This window comes from Hyla sarda, chromosome 5 (assembly GCF_029499605.1).
Source record: "Hyla sarda isolate aHylSar1 chromosome 5, aHylSar1.hap1, whole genome shotgun sequence".
Lineage (NCBI taxonomy): Eukaryota > Metazoa > Chordata > Amphibia > Anura > Hylidae > Hyla > Hyla sarda.
This window is the reverse complement of record NC_079193.1, coordinates 183304924-183329405: the sequence shown is the minus strand read 5'-3', so window position 1 is coordinate 183329405 and position 24482 is coordinate 183304924. Positions and strand designations below refer to the sequence as shown.

The 24482-nt window shown below is 46.0% G+C and overlaps 2 protein-coding genes across 4 annotated transcripts in view; one reads left to right on the top strand and one right to left on the bottom strand.

The window, feature by feature from the left end:
• Positions 1-7173, bottom strand: part of LOC130273669 (NFX1-type zinc finger-containing protein 1-like) — a 136986-nt gene extending 129813 nt beyond the window's left edge. Inside the window, exon 1 of the mRNA XM_056520850.1 lies at positions 7048-7173. The gene's annotated coding sequence lies outside the window, so the exon portion shown is untranslated. The remainder of the gene's footprint in view (positions 1-7047) is intronic.
• The window catches only part of AHRR (aryl hydrocarbon receptor repressor), a 383059-nt gene that overhangs the window by 10207 nt on the left and 348370 nt on the right, over positions 1-24482 (top strand). The window contains exon 2 of one of the 3 annotated variants that reach the window (XM_056520832.1): positions 4647-4740. The gene's annotated coding sequence lies outside the window, so the exon portion shown is untranslated. Of the gene's footprint in view, positions 1-4646; positions 4741-7118; positions 7257-24482 lie in introns of those variants that run through there. The other 2 variants (XM_056520829.1, XM_056520833.1) reach the window with 2 other exon arrangements.

The window sequence follows — 24482 nt, the reverse complement described above, 5'->3', positions numbered from 1 at the left end:
TAAGAGGCGCCTATAACCTCATCCGCATCAGAGAGGGGGACGAGTGGAAAACGGCATTTAACACCAGAGATGGACACTTTGAGTATCTGGTCATGCCCTTTGGACTGTGCAATGCCCCTGCCGTCTTCCAAGACTTTGTCAATGAAATTTTTCGTGATCTGTTATACTCCTGTGTTGTGGTATATCTGGACGATATCCTAATTTTTTCTGCCAATCTAGAAGAACACCGCCAGCATGTCCGTATGGTTCTTCAGAGACTTCGTGACAACCAACTTTATGCCAAAATTGAGAAATGTCTGTTTGAATGCCAATCTCTTCCTTTTCTAGGATATTTGGTCTCTGGCCAGGGACTACAGATGGATCCAGACAAACTCTCGGCCGTCTTAAATTGGCCACGCCCCTCCGGACTCCGTGCTATCCAACGCTTTTTGGGGTTCGCCAATTATTACAGGCAATTTATTCCACATTTTTCTACCATTGTGGCTCCTATCGTGGCTTTAACCAAGAAAAATGCTGATCCCAAGTCCTGGCCTCCTCAAGCAGAAGACTCCTTTAAACAACTCAAGATTAAATTAAATTTTTCCTCTGCATATCATCCCCAGTCCAATGGACAAGTAGAAAGAATTAACCAGATCCTGGGTGATTATTTGCGACATTTTGTTTCCTCCCGCCAGGATGACTGGGCAGATCTCCTTCCATGGGCCGAATTTTCGTATAACTTCAGGGTCTCTGAATCTTCCTCCAAATCCCCATTTTTCGTGGTGTACGGCCGTCACCCTCTTCCCCCCCTCCCTACCCCCTTGCCCTCTGGTCTGCCCGCTGTGGATGAAATTTCTCGTGACCTTTCCATTATATGGAGAGAGACCCAAAATTCTCTCTTACAGGCTTCTTCACGCATGAAGAGGTTCGCGGATAAGAAAAGAAGAGCTCCCCCCGTTTTTTCCCCTGGAGACAAGGTATGGCTCTCCGCTAAATATGTCCGCTTCCGTGTCCCTAGCTACAAGTTGGGACCACGCTATCTTGGTCCTTTCAAAATTTTGTGTCAAATTAATCCTGTCTCTTATAAACTTCTTCTTCCTCCTTCTCTTCGTATCCCTAATGCCTTTCACGTCTCTCTTCTCAAACCACTCATCCTCAACCGTTTTTCTCCCAAATCTGTTCCTCCCACTCCTGTTTCCGGCTCCTCGGACGTCTTCTCGGTCAAGGAAATTTTGGCTGCCAAAAAGGTCAGAGGGAAAAATTTTTTTTTAGTAGACTGGGAGGGTTGTGGTCCTGAAGAGAGATCCTGGGAACCTGAGGACAACATCCTTGACAAAAGTCTGCTCCTCAGGTTCTCAGGCTCCAAGAAGAGGGGGAGACCCAAGGGGGGGGGTACTGTTACGCCGAGCGCTCCGGGTCCCCGCTCCTCCCCGGAGCGCTCGCTTCACTCCCTCCGCTGCAGCGCTCCGGTCACGTCCTCTGACCCGGGGCGCTGCGATCCTGCTGCCAGCCGGGATGCGATTCGCGATGCGGGTAGCGCCCGCTCGCGATGCGCACCCCGGCTCCCCTACCTGACTCGCTCCCCGTCTGTTCTGTCCCGGCGCGCGCGGCCCCGCTCCCTAGGGCGCGCGCGCGCCGGGTCTCTGCGATTTAAAGGGCCACTGCGCCGCTGATTGGCGCAGTGGTTCCAATTAGGGTTTTCACCTGTGCACTTCCCTATATTACCTCACTTCCCTTGCACTCCCTTGCCGGATCTTGTTGCCTTAGTGCCAGTGAAAGCGTTCCTTGTGTGTTCCTTGCCTGTGTTTCCAGACCTTCTGCCGTTGCCCCTGACTACGATCCTTGCTGCCTGCCCCGACCTTCTGCTACGTCCGACCTTGCTTCTGCCTACTCCCTTGTACCGCGCCTATCTTCAGCAGCCAGAGAGGTGAGCCGTTGCTAGTGGATACGACCTGGTCACTACCGCCGCAGCAAGACCATCCCGCTTTGCGGCGGGCTCTGGTGAAAACCAGTAGTGGCTTAGAACCGGTCCACTAGCACGGTCCACGCCAATCCCTCTCTGGCACAGAGGGTCCACTACCTGCCAGCCGGCATCGTGACACACAGTATGAATGTGCTCCATGCTCTCTATATGCGTCCTTCTTTTTTTTTTTTTAATTTTTTTTATTGTTTATTTAGGAGAATTTTTCCATTTATAACATACAAAAAAAAAGGGAAATAAAATAAATAAAGAAGGATGTACAATAAATCCAGTTAAGATCGCATGAATACAATACATTAGGACCCAATTAAAATGGCATTGTACATAAGAATAAGAGAAAAAATAAAAATAAAGAGACTATATAGCAGTACAGAAGTACAAGTAAAGGATATAGTCCTACTAAGGGGTGAGAGAGAAAAATAGAAAAGAAAAGAATAAGGTCTCGCATGGTCATGACTGTTCAATGAGAAGTTATAGAATCTTCGTATTCCTCCCAAAGTCTCTAAGTCTTCTGAAAGGAAGAAAGCCTATTCTCCATAACAGCTGACAAGTGTTCCATCCTACGAACCTCCCTAATTTTTTCAATTCTAATAACAAATGCTGTTCCTCTATATAAATCCGCTTATTGGCAGTTTTCCCATAGATAAGATGGCATCAGTGAGCCTCTCTGTGCGGGGTGCGCAGGCGTGATAATACGATGCCTGACACTCTGCACCATTGGGTCACGTGTGCTCGTTTGTCACGTGGGCTATGTGACCTCACGTGCATGGCGATTGGCTGAGCAACACACATACCCACGTGTGTGTGTTATGGATAAGGCAACACTAGCGCACGCATGCGCAGTGCATTTGTTATGATGCCGGGGAGCCGGCGATGGTGGCCATTACATACATTCTGCATCTGGTGAGTCTATGAATTTCTCTCCTCCCCCTGATTAATAAGTGTTTGCTTACAGCTGTGTATATGTGATACTCTATTAAGTATATACGGCAGTGTTGTTTTTAATATTGATTTTAATTCACCAGCACTTTACTAAATGTATTTTGTAATACTCTATGCACTATATGCACAAATACACTTTACTGTAATAATGTAATTGATTCACATTGATACCAGTTGATTGGTATCCCTATATAGATGTGTGTATACCTCTTGAATGTGCACTGCTTGAAAAAGACTGGGGGAGCCCAGTCGAAACGTTGCTTGCTGTGAAAACACTTTTTAACATGGAATAAACCACAAAAAAAAAATTTCACATTACTTTGTGTGCTGCGGATTCCTTTTCTTTTTGATTGTATCAATGGTGAGCTCTTGACCGAAGCTCCAATATCTGCTTGCACCACCAGAATTTTTTCTACCAAGTTTGGGCTGTTCATTCTCCAATTGCTGTGATATCAATCTTATCTATCGCATATCTATCTATCTCTCTATTTATCTCATATCTATCTATCTCATATCTATCTATGTCATACATATCTATCGCATACATATCTATCTCATACATATCTATCTATCTATCTATCTCATATCTATCTATCTATCTCATACATATCTATCTATCTTCTCATATCTATCTCATATCTATCTATCTATCTCATACATATCTATCTATCTTCTCATATCTATCTCATATCTATCTATCTATCTCATATCTATCTATCTCATATCTATCTATCTATCTCTCTATCTATCTAAGGAACAAATGGTGGAAGCAGCACAAACTTTTTCAATAAGTTAAGGTGGTGGGTGCCCGTGGATAATAACCTGGTCCCAGTCGCAGATCAGGTATAGACATCCAAATCCCAAACAAATTGCTCCAACGGCACTCCAAGTAGTTTTAAAGCAAAAGCAGTGTTTATTGACCCATGGTCAGCAGTGGATGCATGCTTGAGAAAGGCGGCGAGATGCCGCTGAAACGTCGCATCCACTGCTGACCATGGGTCAATCAATAAACACTGCTTTTGCTTTAAAACTACTTGGAGTGCCGTTGGAGCAATTTGTTTGGGATTTGGATATCTATCTATCTATCTCATATCTATCTATCTTTCTCTCTGCCAGCCCTTTATTCCAGGATATCCGGCTAACACCCCTCCCCATGCCCCCTACTCACTTAGACGCCAGGATGGGCTGAGGGCCCTTTACAATCAGCACAGGGGCTGCTACTATCTACCCGGGGCATTACTTACCTGGTGGAACTACCTATCTAAGGTGTGACCTACCTGGGGGCACTACCTACAGATGGCACTTCCTACTAGGACATTACCTACCTGGGGGGGACACTATTTCCTGGGAGCATTATTTACTCGGGGGCATTACCTACCTGGGGGAATAAATAGCTAATAAATAACTTACTACCTACTGGGGCATTATCTATTACATGCCTAGTGGGCGCATTAACTACAACCTATCTAGCTGCATCACCTACTGCCTACCTACTGGGACATAACCTACCTGGGAGCATTACTGAGGGCATTACCTACTAGGGGCATTATCGACCTACCGGTGGGGTTCTGCCTTAAATAACCTACCCTCCACCCTATCCCCCTACCCTTTTCTCCAGCACACTTAACTACTTCCTTATACTATTCAGGGCACCAAGTAAGGCATTATTTGGGGCACTTAGAGTAGGGAACATGTGGGAAATGTGCTGAAAAAGTGTGGACATAATATATTTGTTGTCTGGCAGATTCTGTGAAGAGGAGTAATGGTTGGAAGAAGACTTCATGATGGTAAGAGAAAGACAGAAAAGGAAAGAGAACCACTCCAAGAAGACGCCTCCTGTGAGTGATGTTACTGCACTGTGATCACAGGGACTGCAGCGCCAGGGTCACTACTATGTGGGCTTTGTATGGGGGATATTGGTCTATGTTCAGCAGTTTTATTTCAATCACTATGTGGTGGTCATGGTGTGGCAGTATTATTCTCACATTTATACTGGCATAATTGGTCTCAATACACAGGATTTGGTCAGTAACAGTATGATGGTAATATGTATAGTGATAATTTTCCTTCTTGCATACTGGTATTATTGGTAAAATGGGTCTCAGTACACAGGATATGGTCAGTAACTGTAAGATGGCAATATGTATAGTGATATTTTCTCTTTAAATTAAAGGGCTCTTGTTTTTCTTGTTGTGTGTTTTAAAATATTTTTTTTCATAGACAGTGGGTAAGATAGCAGGCGGGCACTAGGGGCGGACTTGATAGTGGGCCATGGGATGGGGGGCCCAAGCCTTGAGCTGTGTTTCTGATGGCAGCCCTGTATGTTGATGCTGCCTTCAACATGCGATGGCCTCTGAAAGGCCATCGTATGTTGAATTATCATATGTCAGGGCCATCGTCAGTCGAGGGGTCACTGTATATGTGTTCATCTCAACATGGTGGACAAGTGTCAGAAGTAACAAGTGTGTCTGATGTAACAAGATGAACCGCTTGCACCCTGCGTCCCAATTGGTGCTCTGTAGCATGAAATGGGGCACAGCGTGGACCTATGGAATAGTAGTGTAAACACTGCATGCAATGGCAGCTATGCTTGATCGCCATACAAATGTGAACCTAGCCTTACCCAAAAGGACAGTCATGGAGCAATTCTGCCACACTATATTATGGAACAATAACAGTCATTGGGGGAGATTTATCAAAGTTGTCTATGTCCCGCATCAATATAGACCAAACTACAGAGGGTTAGGCCGGACTATTGTGTGCCTTATTTATCAAAAGTCGCACGGCTCTTGATAAATTCTGCGCACAGACTTCGGGATCTATGGTTTAGACTGTATTTAAACCTGCTCCAACATGGTCTGACATTTCAGCGTACTTTCAGGTGATGCGACTTGTCGCAGATAAGTCGCTTTTGATAAATTCAGCACCAATGCATTTTTCCGTCTAAAATAGACTAGAATGCATCATGTTCTAAAAATCCTCTAAAGCAAAAGTTGCAGAAAAGTCGCACAAATTTAGACTGTGACTTTCTGTGCGACAAATTTAGATGGGAAAAACCAGTCTAAATCCTTTGATAAATCTCCCCCATTGTTTTTCCCAGCAATGCACTGAAATTTAAGATTTTTAGACCCCAAATGTATAAAAGAAACCATCTACCATGTGGCATAAAAAATTCTGGATTTGTTATGCAGCAGAGTGGCACTTCTGCACCCCTTACAGTGACACCCAATTCAGAACAAGAATCCTACACATAACAACTAGAGATGAGCGAACTTACAGTAAATTCGATTCGTCACAAACTTCTCAGCTCGGCGGTTGCTGACTTTTCCTGCATAAATTAGTTCAGCTTTCCGGTGGGCTGGAAAAGGTGGATACAGTCCTAGGAAAGAGTCTCCTAGGACTGTATCCACCTTTTCCAGCCCACGGGACCACCGGAAAGCTGAACTCATTTATGCAGGAAAAGTCAGCAACCGCCGAGCCGAGAAGTTCGTGACAAATCGAATTTACTGTAACTTCGCTCATCTCTAATAACAACATATCTTTTTGCCATGTGAAAAGTCTGTTGCGGACCCACAGCAGAAATATAAGGCATAGCATTAGGTTTTCACTTTGTATCCAGCACATTTTGTCAGTTTTGTAGGCTGTTTGGCTCCATTCAATGGGGTTAATCTGAATCCTGGCTAGACAAATGTTTAAAAAAAAAATATTTCACTTTGTTTTCTGTATAAACTATTATGCTGAAAATAATATTGTATTGAAAATAATGGGGTGCAGATTAAGGGAAGGAATTCATGATGCACCACTAACAAACATACTTCACTGTCTACCACAGTGTTATCCAACCAGGGTGCCGCCAGCTGTTGCAAAACTACAACTCCCAGCATGCCCAGACAGCCTTCGGCTGTCTGGGCATGCTGGGAGTTGTAGTTTTGCAACAGCTGGAGGCACCCTAGTTGGGAAACACTGGTCTACCACCTCACACCCCGTTTTATAGACTGTAATGTGCATGGGTTATTTGTCTTGGCTCCTTTCCTAAATATATTGCAGTATTATCATCATAGTGAATAGAGATGCTGAGACAACACAGACATAAATACATTACTTGTATAGCAGTCATTATGCTGAACATTATTCCGTGGCCTTACCTCATAAACGACGAGCAGCTCCCATCTCCTCTCATACTGTCCCCACAAGTAATGGCAGACAGTGAGACACTCCTCCTTATACTCAGTTTAGTTTCATTTCTCCCTTACAAAACAATATGCCGCACCTGGCCAAGTTTCGTTTCGTCAGCCTGATAAGAAAATAGATCGTGTTAAATGGAGTCTTCTCAGAAGTCAGAGGATTTATTGTTGTAAGTAGCATTATAAGTAATGATTCAATACACCATTACATTTGCAGCAGATACCGTAAGTGTGAATGTTCCCTTAGGGTATATATACACCTGTACATTATCCTGGGCCTATTTGATGAGCACAATTTGAAGCTGCAGATTTTAGGCTGCAGATTTCAATGTAAACTAACACATTTTTAGAGCTGCAGCTTCAAATCCTGCACATCAAATCTCCGCAGAACACTGTACGTGTGCATACGTTGTCTGCAGCTACTTTTGCTGCCCATTGACTTCAACGGGTAGGAAAATACGCAGCAAAATACATTAGGCGCGACCCTACCATTAACCCCTTAAAGGACAACGGTAGTGGAACGCTTTTATATATGCCTGTGCCTCAAAAATAACATAAACTCATATATACCTTCCTACGAGCCCCCGCTGGTCCGGCACAGGCCTCACGGTCCGGCAGTGCTGACCTCATTCCACTTCCTGGGGACGGGGACGCCGCAGAGCCGTCGGCGTATCACCGGCCGCAGCGATGTCCCGCCCCAGCCTGTGATAGGCTGAGCCCACTGTCAGTTAAGGAGCTCTGGCCGGCTTCTTACATGACTGTGGGCTCAGCCTATCACAGGCCGGGGCGGGACATCGCTGTGGCCGGTGATACGCCGACGGCTCTGCGGCGTCCCTGTCCCCAGGAAGTGGAATGAGGTCAGCACTGCCGGACCGTGAGGCCTGTGCCGGACCAACGGGGGCTCGTAGGAAGGTATGTATGAGTTTATTTTGTAAATTTTTGAGGCCCGGGCATGGGCATATATAAAAGTGTTCCACTACAGTTGTCCTTTAACGGACACTGACGTCAGCGCCGCTCATGAATATTCATCCCTCCTGTTCTCCCTCTCTTCGCCGCTCCTAACCAGAGGGAGGGATGAATATTCATGACGTCAGTGTCCGTTATCCCGCAGAAGCGCCGCCTTTGCCAGTTATAGCAGGATATGCACAGAGATTAAAACTACAATTGCGGGCGAACAGCGGCGCGGATCAGACCAAGGTAGGGCTCGTTTTAATCAGCGTCTCCCGCACTATCCACCAATACCTGTGGATAGTGCAGGAGAAAATATGTGACAGTTTTCCTTTAAGGACGCAGGGTTATTCAGTTTTTGCATTTTCATTTTTTTCTCATCTTCTAAAAATCATAACGCTTTCAATTTTGCACCTAAAATTCCATATTTTGGCTTATTTTTTGCGCCACAAATTCTACTTTGCAGTGACATTAGTCATTTTACCCAAATATGCACAGCGAAATGGAAAAAAAATTCATTGTGTGACAAAATTTAAGAAAAAAATACCATTTTGTAACTTTTGGGGGCTCCTGTTTCTACCCAGTACATTTTTCGGTAAAAATGACACCTTATCTTTATTCTATACAATTAAAATTATACCCTACTTATTTAGGTTTGATTTTGTCGTACTTCTGGAAAAAATCATAACTACATGCAGGAAAATTTACACATTGTTGCGATACCACACATGTTTATTTAAATTATTATTTACACAGGTTTTTTAATTGGGAAAAGGGGGATGATTCCAACTTTTATTAGGGAAGGGGTTTAATGATCTTTATTAACTTTTCTTTTCCACTTTTTTTTTGCAGTGTTATAGCTCCCATAGGGGGCTATAACACTGCACACACTGATCTTTTACATTGATCAATGGTTTCTCATAGGAAACCATTGATCGATTATTCTGCCGCTTGACTGCTCATGCCCGGATCTCAGGCATTGAGCAATCATTTGGCGATCGGACACCAGGCGGCAAGTAGGGGGACCCTTCTCGTGTCCTACAGCTGTTCGGGACACTGCGATTTCACTGCGGCAGTCCCGAACAGCCCTCTGACCTAGCTGGGAGCCGTTTAGTTTCACTTTAGATGCAGCGATCAACTTTGAATGCGGCATCTAAAGGGTTAATAACGCGTGGCACCGCGATCATTGCCGCACGCTATTAGTCACGAGTCGCAGCCGTTGCTAGGTGCTGGGCCCAACCCACTATGCTAGGTGCCGGGCCCAACCCGCTATGCCGTGGCAATGTGTTATAGAAAGAGAGTGGACTCGGCGTACAGGTACGCCCTGAGTCCTTAAGGAGTGAAGAGTCTCCTCTGTCCTCCACTCGTTACCTGTATTAATGGCACCAGTTTGAACTTGTTATCAGTATAAAAGACACCTGTCCACAACCTCAAACAGTCGCACTCCAAACTCCACTATGGCCAAGACCAAAGAGCTGTCGAAGGACACCAGAAAAAAAATTGTAGAACAGCACCAGGCTGAGAAGACTGAATCTGCAATAGGCAAGCAGCTTGGTGTGAAGACATACAAGACCACTAATAATCTCCCTCGATCTGGGGCTCCACGCAAGATCTCACCCTGTGGTGTCAAAATGATCACCAGAACGGTGAGCAAAAATCCCAGAACCACACGGGGGGACCTAGTGAATGACCTGCAGAGAGCTGGAACCAAAGTAACAAAGTCTACCATCAAGAACACATTACGCCGCCAGGGCCTCGAAGCAGTGCCAGACGTGTCCCCTTGCTGTACATGTCCGGGCCCGACTGAAGGTTGCTAAAGAGCATTTGGATGATCCAGAAGAAGATTGGGAGAATGTCATATGGTCAGATGAAACCAAAGTAGAACCTTTTTTTAAAAACTCGTCATGTTTGGAGAAGAAAGAAGGCTGAGTTGCATCCAAAGAACACCAAACCTACTGTGAAGCATAGGGGTGGAAACATCATGCTTTGGGCTGTTTTTCAGCAAACGGACCAGGATGACTGATCCGTGTAAAGGAAAGATTTAATGGGGCCATGTATCGTGAGATTTTAAGTGAAAATCTCCTTCCATTAGCAAGGGCATTGAAGATGAAACGTGGCTGGGTCTTTCATCATGACAATGATCCCAAACACACCGTCCGGGCAACGAAGGAGTGGTTTCGTAAGAAGCATTTCAAGGTCCTGGAGTATTGAGAACTACTTTTGTTATTGATCAAATACTTATTTTCCACAATAATTTGCAAATAAATTCTTAAAAAAACACACAATGATTTTATGGATTTTTTTTTTCTCATTATGTCTCTCATGGTTGAGGTATACCTATGATGAAAATTACAGGCCTCTCTCATCTTTTTAAGTAGGAGAACTTGCACAATTGGTGGCTGACTAAATACTTTTTTTCCCCACTGTACATTATCCTGTGCATATCTGATGAGCAAGATTTGAAGCTGCAGATTTTATGCTGCAGATTTACAATTAAAACTAACACATTTTTAACCTCTTCATACAGGGTCGGTCCTGGCGGGTCGGTGATAGCCGGGACCCTGGGCTAATAGCGCACGGCACTGATCGTTGTGCCGCGCGCTATTAACCCTTTAGGCACATCTAAAATGAAAGTGAAATCGCGATGCCCCGATCAGCAAGGACGTGAGCGGAGGTCCTCTTACCTTGCTCCGTCGCGTCCGATCGGCAATTGATTGCTCTAAGCCTGAGATACAGGCTTGACCAATCGACCGCCTATAACACTGATCCATGCAAAGCTATGTTAATAAAGTTAATAAAGGTCATTTAACCCATTACCTAATAAAAGTTTTAATCACCCCCCTTTTTCCATAAAAAAAAAACCCAGTGTAAATAAAAATAAACATATGTGGTATCGCCACGTGCGTAAATGTCCAAAATATTCTAAAGGCCAAAATAGCGTATTTTAGGTCACTTTTTATATCATGAAAAAATGTATAAAAAGCAATCAAAAAAGTCCGATCAATACAAAAATGGTACCGATAAAAACTTCAGATTACGGTGCAAAAAAATGAGCCCTCATACCGGCCCATACACAGAAAAATAAAAAAGTTATAGGGGTCAGAAGATGAGAATTTTTAATATATAACTTTTCCTGCATGTAGTTATGATTTTTTTCATAAGTACGACAAAATCCAACCTATATAATTTTGTCACACAATGAATTTTATTTCTGTTTCGCTGAGGATTTTTTGGTAAAATGACTAATGTCACTGCAAAGTAGAATTGGTGGCACAAAAAATAAGCCATCAAATGGAATTTTATGTGCAAAATTGAAAGCGTTATGATTTTTAGAAGGTGATAAGGAAAAAATGAAAATGCAAAAACGGAAAAACCCTGCGTCCTTAAGGGGTTAAAGCTGCAGCTTCAAATCTTGCACATCAAATCTCCACAGAACACTGTACGTGTGCATACACTATAAGGGTAGCATTACATGTAGTGTATCTTGGTGCATATTGTCTGCAGCTACTGTTGCTGCCCATTGACTTCAACGGGTAAGAAAATATGCAGCAGCAAATACACATCAAAATGCATTAGGCGTGACCCTACCATTAAAGGGGTTATCCAGGAATAGAAAAACAGAGCTACTATCTTTCAAAAACTGCTAACCCATCTCACTTCAGGTTGGGTCTAGTTCTGTAGCTCAGTTCCATTGAAGTGAATAGAGCCAAGTTGTAAAACCACACCCAACCTGGAGACACAAGTGGAGCTGTTTTTGAAAGAAATTAGCTGTGTTTTTCTATTCCTGGATAACCCCTTTAAGCAGTATAATTTCACAGGATTAAGAACAGGATATTTCTCAATTTGTGTAAACAGGGCAGACGTTCTACAGTGCCCATCAGATGAGGGGGCCATGGCTGCTTGTGTCCCATTTAGCTATAAATGTGTCTTAAAGATGCACTTACACATAAATGCGGACCTTGGCTGAGAATAACAATTGGCTCCTCGCCCTGTCAATCACTCTTGTAGAAACCCCAAGTGTTATGAAGGCAGTCACAAGATGCCGAGCGTCTCTTCCTCTATGCTCCGACCCAGATAATTAACATTGGGAGGGGCAATTACTACCTTTTGGGGGGAATGACTGCCTATTGGTGGGGGATTACTGTCTATTGTGAGAGGATTACTGTCTACTAGAGGGAGATGGTGGGTTACTGATTATTTGAGAGTGGGATTACTGCCTATTGGGGGATCACTGGCTACTGAGGAAGCTACTTGGCTAATTGGGTAGATCAAGATATCCCAAAGGGAGGATCCCAGCATTTCCAATCCAAGGCTCAGAATTTTTTTTTAAACATATCAGCTTTATTTATACATTGTGACAAGGTGAAAGGCATCGTGGTGGATGGGCGATATATGTCACCAAGGTTTCTGGCCTTGGTGAAGTAAGAGCCGGTATTTAGTTAGTGTCTGTGCTGCGATGCAGTCTGACACTATGGCTGCAGTATGGCTGGAAGGCCAATCCGGGACGGCTCTTACTCGGAATGACCAAGTGCAGGGTGGGGGTCACTCCCCACAATCCAGGCCGCCTTTTGTTGGCCTTAAAGGCAACCTGTTTCACCAGCTGAGGGGGATTTGCTAGTTGCAGCTGACACTGCCAGAGAGATCTGTTTGTGGAGTTCTTCCCTGTGTTTGCATCAAGGTTAGAAGCTGGTGAACAGTCTGCCTGGAGGCCTGGAAAAGGCTTGCTTGATGCCACATGGTGACTAAGGTTTGAGCAAACACCTAAGGAATACAGGTGGACTTTTGTTAAGTTTTCCTTGGTTTTTGCATTTAAATTCTGTTTGCTGTGTGACAAGTGTGAATAAAACACTGAACTTTGAATTGAAAAGTACTGTTTGCTTGGTGGTCATTTGGTGGAGGATGCGGGCATCGCAGTGAGGTCAGGGGTTGAATTGCAGTACGCTGTTGCCTGGGAGAACCCTGTTACCAAGCCTGGGAGAACCCATTGGGGTTGTTGCTAGGGGCAACGATCCTGCCGACAAGTGACTGTCAGTGCGGCGGGAGTGCTTTATCCAGTGAGTCAAGGCAAAGCTGTGTTCCAGTGACTGCAGTGTTGCCAAAATGGAGGCTGTTATAAAAGCGCTCAGGGAAGCCAACTTGCAACAGCAGGAGACCAACAGGTTCCAGCAGGAAACTAACAAGTGTGATAGCCTGGGGGATGTATTGTATGGGGAGTGAAGCTGTGCAGTAATTAAAAGGTGCTTGTTAACCCTTGCTATTCGTGACGCCAGGGTGAGGGCTCCTCATTACCGCTTGTCCTACCGCCATCCTTCCCAAGAGCGATAGGGAGGTAAAGAAGAATAGATTGTCCACAACCGGAGAGTTTTCTGAAACAGTATTAACTTTTACTGAAGGTTTTCTGTAAGCTTCAATAACATAACAGTCTTTAAGCATAACAACGGCTTTCCTTGGAGATTGACAAAGGTTGGGACTTTAGCATTTAGGTCTCTTAGTACTGTGTGTTGTTCCACTGGATTTAGGGGATCTAGTGGCGGTTTAGTAGTCACGCTAGCATTAGCAGGGATTTAGATTTGAACTCACGGTTTTGGTTCAGCTGAGGCCAAAAAAACTGCTAACTCCAAAAAATGTGCCATAGGGTTAGAAGAGACCAAATACCTGGGGTACGTCATTGGGCGTGGAGTTATCACACCCCAGGTAAACAAAATAGAGGCCATCCGAAATTGGCCCCGACCTTCACTACAGGTGAAGTTGTTCCTAGGAATGGTGAGTTACTATATGAGATTCATCCCCCATATTGCTACGCTGGCTGCGCCCTTAACAGACCTCTTGAAGGGAGGCAAGTCCGTCATGGTCCGTTGGAACGAATAGGCAGAGCAGGCATTTTCTGCTTTGAAGTCTGCCCTATGTGGGTCTCCGGTGTTGGTGACACCCAACTTCAAAAGGTAATTTGTGGTACAGACCGAGGTAGGTCTTGGTGCGGTACTCTCCCAGGAAGGAAACAGGGAAGAGCATCCCGTTGTCTTTCTCAGCCGCAAACTGACCCCGGACGAGACCAGGTATAGTGGAGAGAGAGTGCCTCGCCATTAAGTGGGCACTCGAGTCTCTCCGCTATTATCTGTTGGGTAGGAAGTTTTGTCTCATGACGGATCATTCCCTCCTTAAAGGAAATCTGTCATCAGAATCACCCACACTAAACCTGTTACACAGGCTTGTAGTGCGGGTGATCCCGATTAAAACGCTTCTTACCTCATTAAAAACTGTGTAGCGGTTCAACAGATATCTTCATTTTTAGTTATATGGTTTTCCCAGGCTTGGGGCTCAGTGGGAGGTCGCTTACGTCATTTTCGCCAGGCAGAGCGGCCGCCCGGCTCATGAATATTCATCGCTGCCTCATCGCAGTCTTCCTCCTGGTGTAGGTGACGTGGGAAGCGCCGCGCGCCGTACACCCGGAAGCGGCATTCTCCTGCATATCTATCTATGCAGGAGAACGCCGCTTCCGGGTGTTCGGCGCATGGCGCATGCGCGGCGCTACCCACGTGACCTACACCAGGAGGAAGACTGCAATGAGGCAGCGAGGAATATTCATAAGCCGGGCAGCCGCTCCGCCCGGCGAAAATGACGTAAGCGAGTTTGCGCTGATGCTGCGGACCTCCCACTGAGCCCCAAGCCTGGGAATACCATATAACTAAAAATGAAGATATCTGGCTGTTACGCCGAGCGCTCCGGGTCCCCGCTCCTCCCCGGAGCGCTCACGGCGTCTCTCTCCCTGCAGCGCCCCGGTCAGTCCCGCTGACCGAGAGCGCTGCACTGACATGGCCGTTGGGGATGCGATTCGCACAGCGGGACGCGCCCGCTCGCGAATCGCATCCCAAGTCACTTACCCGTCCCGGTCCCCTGCTGTCATGTGCTGGCGCGCGCGGCTCCGCTCTCTAGGGCGCGCGCACGCCGGCTCTCTGAGACTTAAAGGGCCAGTGCACCAATGATTGGTGCCTGGCCCAATTAGCTTAATTGGCTCCCACCTGCTCCCAGACTATATCTGCTCACTGCCCCTGCACTCCCTTGCCGGATCTTGTTGCCCTTGTGCCAGAGAAAGCCTTTCCTTGAGTGTTCCTAGCCTGTGTTCCAGACCTCCTGCCGTTGCCCCTGACTACGATCCTTGCTGCCTGCCCTGACCTTCTGCTACGTCCGACCTTGCTCTTGCCTTATCCCTTGTACCATGCCTATCTCAGCAGTCAGAGAGGTTGAGCCGTTGCCGGTGGATACGACCTGGTTGCTACCGCCGCTGCAAGACCATCCCGCTTTGCGGCGGGCTCTGGTGAAAACCAGTAGCTACTTAGAACCGGTCCACCGACACGGTCCTCGCCAATCCCTCTCTGACACAGAGGATCCACCGCCAGCCTGCCGATCCGTGTCAGTAGATCCGGCCATGGATTCCGCTGAGGTGCCGCTGTCAAGTCTTGCCGACATTTCCACGGTGATTGCCCAGCAATCCCTAATGATCACCCAACGAAATCACCAGCTGGCATACTTGACCACCGTGACACAGCAACTTCAGTCACAGATACAGCAGCTGCTGCCGCAGATACAGCAACTTCAGTCACAGACACAGCAGCTGCAACAGCAACAACCATCTCCTCCGCCGGCTCCTGCAACTCCTCCGCAGCGACAGGCCGCTCCTAACCCCTGCTTGTCCCTGCCGGACAAATTTGATGGGGACTCTAGACTCTGCCGTGGTCTCCTGCCTGGGAAGGCCCTGCCATGTGCCACACCGCCCGGAGCACCTCTCTCACAGTATCCTTTGCAATCCACCCCTGTGCCTCCCGCCGAGGAGGCTATGCAAGTGGATCGGTCTCGCCTGACCCCTGAAGAGAGGACTCGCCGCAGAAAGAAAGAAGATTTACTTCTATACTGCACTGTGCGTTACCGCACAGAACCCCTGCTCTTGAGCATGGAACTTTTTGTTTTGCCCAAATGCTCCTCTGAAGTCCTCCTCGGTCTGCCATGGCTCCAACGCCACTCCTCTACCCTTGTCTGGACCACCAGGGAGATCATGAGCTGGGGTGCTTCTTGCCACAGAAAATGCCTCACGTCTGCTCCCAGTCCCGTCAGTCAAACCTCTGTGTCTCCCCCTTTACCTGGTCTCCCCAAGGCCTATCTGGACTATGCTGTGTCTCCTCCTCACAGCCCCCGTCCTGTTAACACTCTGCCCCGTGCCAAGCTTGACCCTCTTCCCTCCCTCCCCACCCCCACGCCTTCTTGTGTGCCCGCTGTTGATGAGGTTTCCCGGGGCTTCGCCACCGTCTGGAAAAAGACTCTAAAATTCCTCATACTAGCCTCATCCCGGGTGAAGAAACTTGCCGGAAAAAAGAGAAGAGCTCCTCCTGTTTTTGCGTGGCTCTCCGCCAAGTATATCCGCTTCCGTGTCCCCAGTTTTTATCTGGGACCACGTTACCTTGGACCCTTTGAAGTTAAATACCTAGAGGAAGCTACTCCGGTCTCCGGGTCCTCAGACGTCTTCCGGATTAAAGAAATTTCAGGTCCCAAAAAGAGGGGGAGACCCAAGGGGGGGGGGGTACTGTTACGCCGAGCGCTCCGGGTCCCCGCTCCTCCCCGGAGCGCTCACGGCGTCTCTCTCCCTGCAGCGCCCCGGTCAGTCCCGCTGACCGGGAGCGCTGCACTGACATGGCCGTTGGGGATGCGATTCGCACAGCGGGACGCGCCCGCTCGCGAATCGCATCCCAAGTCACTTACCCGTCCCGGTCCCCTGCTGTCATGTGCTGGCGCGCGCGGCTCCGCTCTCTAGGGCGCGCGCGCGCCGGCTCTCTGAGACTTAAAGGGCCAGTGCACCAATGATTGGTGCCTGGCCCAATTAGCTTAATTGGCTCCCACCTGCTCCCAGACTATATCTGCTCACTGCCCCTGCACTCCCTTGCCGGATCTTGTTGCCCTTGTGCCAGAGAAAGCCTTTCCTTGAGTGTTCCTAGCCTGTGTTCCAGACCTCCTGCCGTTGCCCCTGACTACGATCCTTGCTGCCTGCCCTGACCTTCTGCTACGTCCGACCTTGCTCTTGCCTTATCCCTTGTACCATGCCTATCTCAGCAGTCAGAGAGGTTGAGCCGTTGCCGGTGGATACGACCTGGTTGCTACCGCCGCTGCAAGACCATCCCGCTTTGCGGCGGGCTCTGGTGAAAACCAGTAGCTACTTAGAACCGGTCCACCGACACGGTCCTCGCCAATCCCTCTCTGACACAGAGGATCCACCGCCAGCCTGCCGATCCGTGACACTGGCGAACCGCTGCACAGTTTTTAATGAGGTAAGAAGCATTTTAATCAGGATCACCCGCACTACAAGCCTGTGTAAAAGGTTTAGTACGGGTGATTCTGATGACAGATTTTCTTTAAGTGGATATGCCAGTCCAAGGACAAAAATGCCAGGGTCACCAGGTGGTTTCTGTCATAAAAGAATTTCAAGTTTAAGGTTGAACACAGAGCGGGTCGTTTGCTAGGCAACGCTGATGCCCTATCACGAGTCCACTGTTGCACAAGTGTTCACCCCCTCAGGCTTGAACAAAAGGGGGGGTGGTATGTAAGAAGGTGAAAGGCATCGTGGTGGATGGGCGATATGTGTCACCAAGGTTTCTGGCCTTGATAAAGTAAGAGCCGGTATTTAGTCAGTGTCTGTACTGCGACGCAGTCTGACACTGTGGCCATAGTGTGGCTGGAAGGCCAATCCGGGACGGCTTTTACTGGGAATGACCAAGTACAGGGTAGGGGTCATTCCCCACAATCCAGGCCGCCTTTTGTTGGCCTTAAAGGCAACCTGTTTCACCAGCAGAGGGGGATTTGCTAGTTGCAGCTGACACTGCCAGAGAGCTGAATGTGGAGTTCTTCCCTGAGTTTGCTTCAAGGTTGGAAGCTGGTGAACAGTCTGCCTGGAGGCCTGGAAAAGACTTGCTTAATGCCGCATGGCATGGACTCAGGTGTGAACAAACACCTAAGGAATACAGGTGGATTTTTGTTACGTTTTCCTTGGTTTTTGCATTTAAAGACTGTTTGCTGTGTGACAAGTGTGAATAAAGCACTGAACTTTGATTTGAAAAGTACTGTTTCCTTGCCTCTATACTGCAATCGCACCTATTTGCAAGAGCGAGTCATCACAACATGTTAAAAATATAGAAGTGCCATAAAAATAGAAAAAATCTGATGAGTTTCGGTAGACAACCTTTATCAAGGCATGAACATTTACAAGATAAAACACCGAATAAATAATATCACCAAGTATAGTCACTCCCCCTTTCCTTCCGCTGGATGAAAAATCCACTGCACCTGGTGAGCTGGATTCCCTGTGATTAACTCTTTGTTATCATCGTGTGAGGAGGAACCATCTCAGAGATGCAATACACCAATACATATGCTGATATGAAAATTTACATTTATTTTTATTGACATATTGCAATGTGGTGGCCCAGTACAGAAGTGGCCCTTCTGTACACTGTTAGGTCCTTTCAGGGGGACTCAGTCCCAGGCCCCTGGCCCCACACTCCTCAGGACTCTCGTCACACTGTGGTTATCTAAAGGATTAATGTGTTGCATTTAAGTGAATATGTCTTTAAGTCCTGTTGTTCAGTCATGTAACCAGGGAAGGTGTCAGTGACCAGTTGACTTGTGGGTGACCTATGGGAGTCCTCCAAATTGCTCCCTTATATTGCAGGGAGGAGCTAGTTAGTTCAGTCTTAGCTGAGGAGCAGTACAGTCAAGACCTGAGAGTGTCTGGTGTCCTAAGGGAGACCTAGGCCTAACAACGCAGCCACGCTTCCATCAACCTTGTACCCCTACAGGTGAAAGTCAAAACCTGGTAAGCAGCCACAGGGGGGGACGTCTAGTCAGTCATAGTGAAGTCTATCAAGCCTGCTAAAGTCAGATCGGGATTGTATTATTCAGTCCAAGTCCATTACAAGTCCCAGCGAGCCCGTAAGTCTCCTAAGTCACTGGTCATCTCCTTGGGCCTAACTGAGCTGTAAAGCCCAGGAACCAGTGGCCATACCTCGGGTGGGGTAGAGGATAACCACACCCTGGTTTCACAAACACGAGGGGTTAATGCCATCTGCCCCTAGGGTAATAACATCTGCCCTTTCATCGCACCCTCACCACAGCAATATTAACCCCTTAAGGACACATGACGTACCGGTACGTCATGTGTCCGCTCCCGATCTATAACGCGGGGCCTCGGCGGTTAGCTCAGGAAGCTGTTGGGGATAACCGCGGCGAAATCGCGGCATCCTGAACAGCTAACAGGATAGCTGGAGGATCCCTACCTGCCTCCTCGCTGTCCGATCGCCGAATGACTGCTCAGTGCCTGAGATCCAGGCATGAGCAATCAAGCGGCAGAATCATCGATCACTGGTTTCCTATGAGAAACCAGTGATCAATGTAAAAGATCAGTGTGTGCAGTGTTATAGGTCCCTATGGGAGCTATAAAGTGCAAAAAAAAAGTGAATAAAGATCATTTAACCCCTTCCCTATTAAAAGTTTGAATCACCCCCCTTTTCCCATAAAAAAAAAACCCAGTGTAAATAAAAATAAACATATATGGTATCACCGCGTGCGGAAATGTCCGAATTATAAAAATATATCATTAATTAAACTGCACGGTCAATGGCGTATGCGCAAAAAAATTCCAAAGTCCAAAATAGTGCATTTTTGGTCACTTTTTATATCATGAAAAAATGAATAAAATGTGACCAATAAGTCCTATAAATGCTAAAAAAATGAGTCCTTATACCGCCCCATACGCGGAAAAATAAAAAAGTTATAGGGGTCAGAAGATGACAATTTTAAACGTATTAATTTTCCTGCATTTAGTTGTGATTTTTTCCAGAAGTACGACAAAATCAAACCTATATAAGTAGGGTATCATTTTAATCGTATGGACCTACAGAATAAACATAAGGTGTCATTTTTACCGAAAAATGCACTACGTAGAAATGGAAGCCCCAAAAGTTACAAAACGGCGTTTTTTTTTTCAATTTTGTCTCACAATGATTTTTTTTTCCCGTTTCGCCATAGATTTTCGGGCAAAATGACTGACATCATTACAAAGTAGAATTGGTGGCGCAAAAAATAAGCCATCATATGGATTTTTAGGTGCAGAATTAAAAGAGTTATGATTTTTTATAGGCAAGGAGGAAAAAACGAAAATGCAAAAACGGAAAAACCCTCGGTCCTTAAGGGGTTAATTCTCTTAGAAAAAATCTCTCAAACAAATTACAATAGAGAATAAACTAAAAGGCCTATAGCTCCCAGGGTCACCTTTTGACCTCTTCTTGAATATTGGCATTATATTTGCCATACGCCAGTCCTGAGGAACAGACTTTGTCACTATAGAGACCTTAAATTCTCACCTTTCTATGACATATATTCACATCATTTATGTTATCACAACATTACATATATTAACTTAAGAGGCGGCTCTAGCTTTAGGCTAATAAGGCTGCCGCCTAAGGCCTCGCGCTAGTGGGTAGTGGGGGCCTTGCTCCGGCCCTGACCACCGCAAATTAAGTTTAAAAATTAACAGTGTCTGCGGGCTGTGGCACTGCACCCGACCAGCCCCTACTGCCCCTCTGCCACTTTAAGAGAATGAACTGCAGGGGCTGGTCGGGTGCTGCACAAAGACACTACTGATTTGTCCCTGCCTGCCCGGATCCTCCCCCGGCATCACACTGCAGTGCTGGAATAAAAACAGAGACGGTCGCTGGCTCCTGCCTCACAGCCTCTGCGGCTCTCCTCTGCTTCTCCTCTCATCTCTCCTCCGACCTGCAGCAGCCAGCGGCCGGGCCATCAGTGTAAAAAGCAGGTCAGTTGCTGCACACAGTCCTTCATTCCCACCCAAAGAGCTTGCAGCATAACGGCCAGGCCAGGCCCAGTTGTATATTGTCAGTCACTCGCTGTATACCAATGACTGTGCTGTGCTATGCCCTTTGACCTGTCTGGCCCATACTACATACAGGTCAGAGGGCATAACACAATCACAGTGACACATAATACTGCAGGGCATTTATACAGTACATTAACTGTGCTGTGCTGTAACCCAGGCCCTGGCTGCCATATATATGCATTATATGCATAGATATATATATATAGTAGCCAGGGCAGTGGGTACAGCACAGTCGGTGTATGTATGCCTTGCAGCATTATGTACCATTAACACCGAAGGACCAGGCCAATTTTTCTTTTTGTATTTTTCTTTTTTCCTTCTCCCCTTCTAAACATCATAACACATTAAATTTTGCACCTACAGACCCATATAAGGGCTGATTTTTTACATCACCAATTGTACTTTGTAATGACATCACTTATTTTATAACATAATCTGCAGTTAAACAAAAAAAATTATTTGTGGTGTGAAATTAAAAAAAAAAACAGCCATTTTTAGGGCTTCCGTTTCTACGCAGGGCACTTTTCTATAAAAAATGAATTTTTTTCTTTTTCTGTAGGTCCATACGGTTACAAGGATACCCAATTTATGTACCGTATTTTACGCCCTATAGGACGCATCGGCGTATAAGACGCACCCAATTTATAGGTGCAAAATCTAAAAAAATTAAGATTTTTAACCCAATAGTGGTCTTCAACCTGCGGACCTCCAGATGTTGCAAAACTACAACTCCTAGCATGCCCGGACAGCCGTTGACTGTCCGAGCATGCTGGGAGTTGTAGTTTTGCAACATCTGGAGGTCCACAGATTGAAGACCACTGCATAGGAGGTAATACTCACGTGTCCCCGCCGCTCCGGACCCGTCACCGCTGCCCTGGATGTCGCTCCATCGCTGTCGCCGTGTCCCCTTCGCTCCGGAATGTCTCTGCTGCCGGCCGGGTATCCTCGCTCTCCGTCGCCGCCATCACATCGTTACGCATGCCGACGCACGTACGCGATGACTTGATGACGAGGAAGGAGAGCGCCGGCCATACAGGGGATCCCTGAACGGAGAAGACACCGAGGAGGCAGGTAAGTCCCTCCCGGTGTCCTGTAAGCACTAACCCGGTGAAATCGCGGCGGTCCCGAACATCCCGACTAACCCGGCTGTTCAGTCCGGGTTAGTGTCACTTTCCCTTCAGACGCGGCAGTCAGCTTTGAGCGCCGCGTCTGAAGGGTTAATACAGGGCATCACCGCGATCGGTGATGTCCTGTATTAGCCGCGGGTCCCGGCCATTGATGGCCGCAGGGACCGCCGCGATGGGGTGTATTCGCCGTATAAGACGCACCGACTTTTTCCCTCCAAAAAGTGGAAGAAAAAGTGCGTCTTATACGGCGAAAAATACGGTAGGTTTTATTTTATTTTACTACTTAAAAAATATTATAACTACATGAACCAAAATTTGTATTTTTAAAATTGTAATCTTCTGACCCCTATAACTTTAAAATTTTTCTGCATACGGTGCTATATGAGGGCTAATTTTTTGCACCATGGTCTGTAGTTTTTATTGTTACAATTTTCACTTTGATGGGACTTTTTGATCACTTTTTATTAATATTTTTATGGGATATAAAGTGACCTAAAATGCACAATTTTGGATTTTGTTTTACATGTATGCCATCAACTGTGCGGTTTAGCTAACCTTATATTTTAATAATTCGGACATTTACGCACGCCGCAGTACCACATATGATTATTAAAATTTTTCATTACATTATTTTATTTAAAAAATGGGGGGTGATTCAAACTTTTATTAGGGGAGGGGCTTATTCACGCTGCCTGGATGCTTTCACTTTCATTTTGATTGCAGCGTTTAAAGGGTTAATGGCGGGAATTGTCCCGATCGGTGATGCCTGACATTAACCCTGGGTTCTGGCTGCTGACAGCAGTCGGGATCTACCGGGTTTAACCCCTTAAGGACCACAGACGTAAATGTACGTCCTGGTTTGACGGGACTTCCCGCACCAGGACTTACATTTACATCATGTGTATGACGGCGAGCATCGGAAGGGTGCTCGCGTCATACACGGCAGGTTTCGGCTGCTAGTAGCAGCCGGGGACCCGCCCGTAATGGCCGACATACGCGATCGAGCGGATGTCCACCATTAACCCCTCCGATGCCGTGATCAATACAGATCACGGCATCTGCGGCATTGCTGCACTTTGGGTGATCAGATCGCCCGCAGCGCTGCCCCGGGCATCCGATCATCCAGCATGACAGCCGGAGGTCCCCTCACCTGGCTCCGGCCATCTCCCGGGGTCTTCTGCTCTGGTCTGAGATCAAGCAGACCAGAGCAGAAGATCACTGATAATACTGATCAGTGCTGTGTCCTATACATAGCACTGCACAGTATTAGCAATCAAAGGATTGTGTAAAAAAAAAAAAAGTTCCTCTCCCCCAATAAAAATGAAAATTGTCAGTTTTTCTCATTTTACCCCCAAAAAGCGTAAACATTTTTTTTAATAAACATATTTGGTATCGCCGCGTGCGTAAATGTCCAAACTATCAAAATATAATGTTAATGATCCCGTACGGTGAATGGCGTAAACGTAAAAAATAAAAAAATGTCCAAAAATGCTGCTTTTTTGTCACATTTTATTAAAAAAAATTTATAAAAAATTATCTAAAAGTTTTATATATGCAAATGTTGTAGCTAAAAAAAAGTACAGATGACGGCGCAAAAAATGAGCCCTCATAACACCCTATATACGGAAAAATTAAGTTATAGGTGGTCAAAATAGGGCGATTTTAGATTACTGATTTTGTACAAAGTTTTAGATTTTTTTTTAAGAGGTACAAAAATATAAAAGTATCTAGCCATGGGTATCATTTTAATCGTATTGACCCACAGAATAAATAACACATGTCATTTCTACCGTAAAGTATACAGTGTGAAAACAAAACCCTCTAAAATGTGCCAAATTTTTGTTTTCATTAAAATTTCCTCCCTAAAATTTTTTTTGGGGGGTTTGCCGTACATTTTATGGTAAAATGAGAGGTTTCATTACAAAGTACAATTGGTCACGCAAAAAACAAGCCCTTATATGGGTCTGCAGATGGAAATATAAAAGAGTTATGGATTTTAGAAGGCAAGGAGGAAAAAACGAAAACGCAAAAATAAAATTGGCCTGGTCCTTAAGGTAAAAATGGGCTTGGTCATTAAGGGGTTAAAGGGTTCTCTGCTCGTAAGAACACTTTAAATGACGGTAACGGGACCAGGGTGTACCTGTACGCTCTGCGTTCGTGACGGGTTAACTTTGCCCACTGTCCTGGCTTGCTCATACTACAGACATATACATTTTTTTAATAAATAAATAAATAATAATACAAAAAAAAAAAAAAAAAAATATATATATATATATATATATATATGTGTGTGTGTGTGTGTGTGTGTATGCGTCATGCAGTATAGTATACTGTACAATCACCTGTTGTGACATCACTGTATATTAACCCTCTGCTATGACATCAAT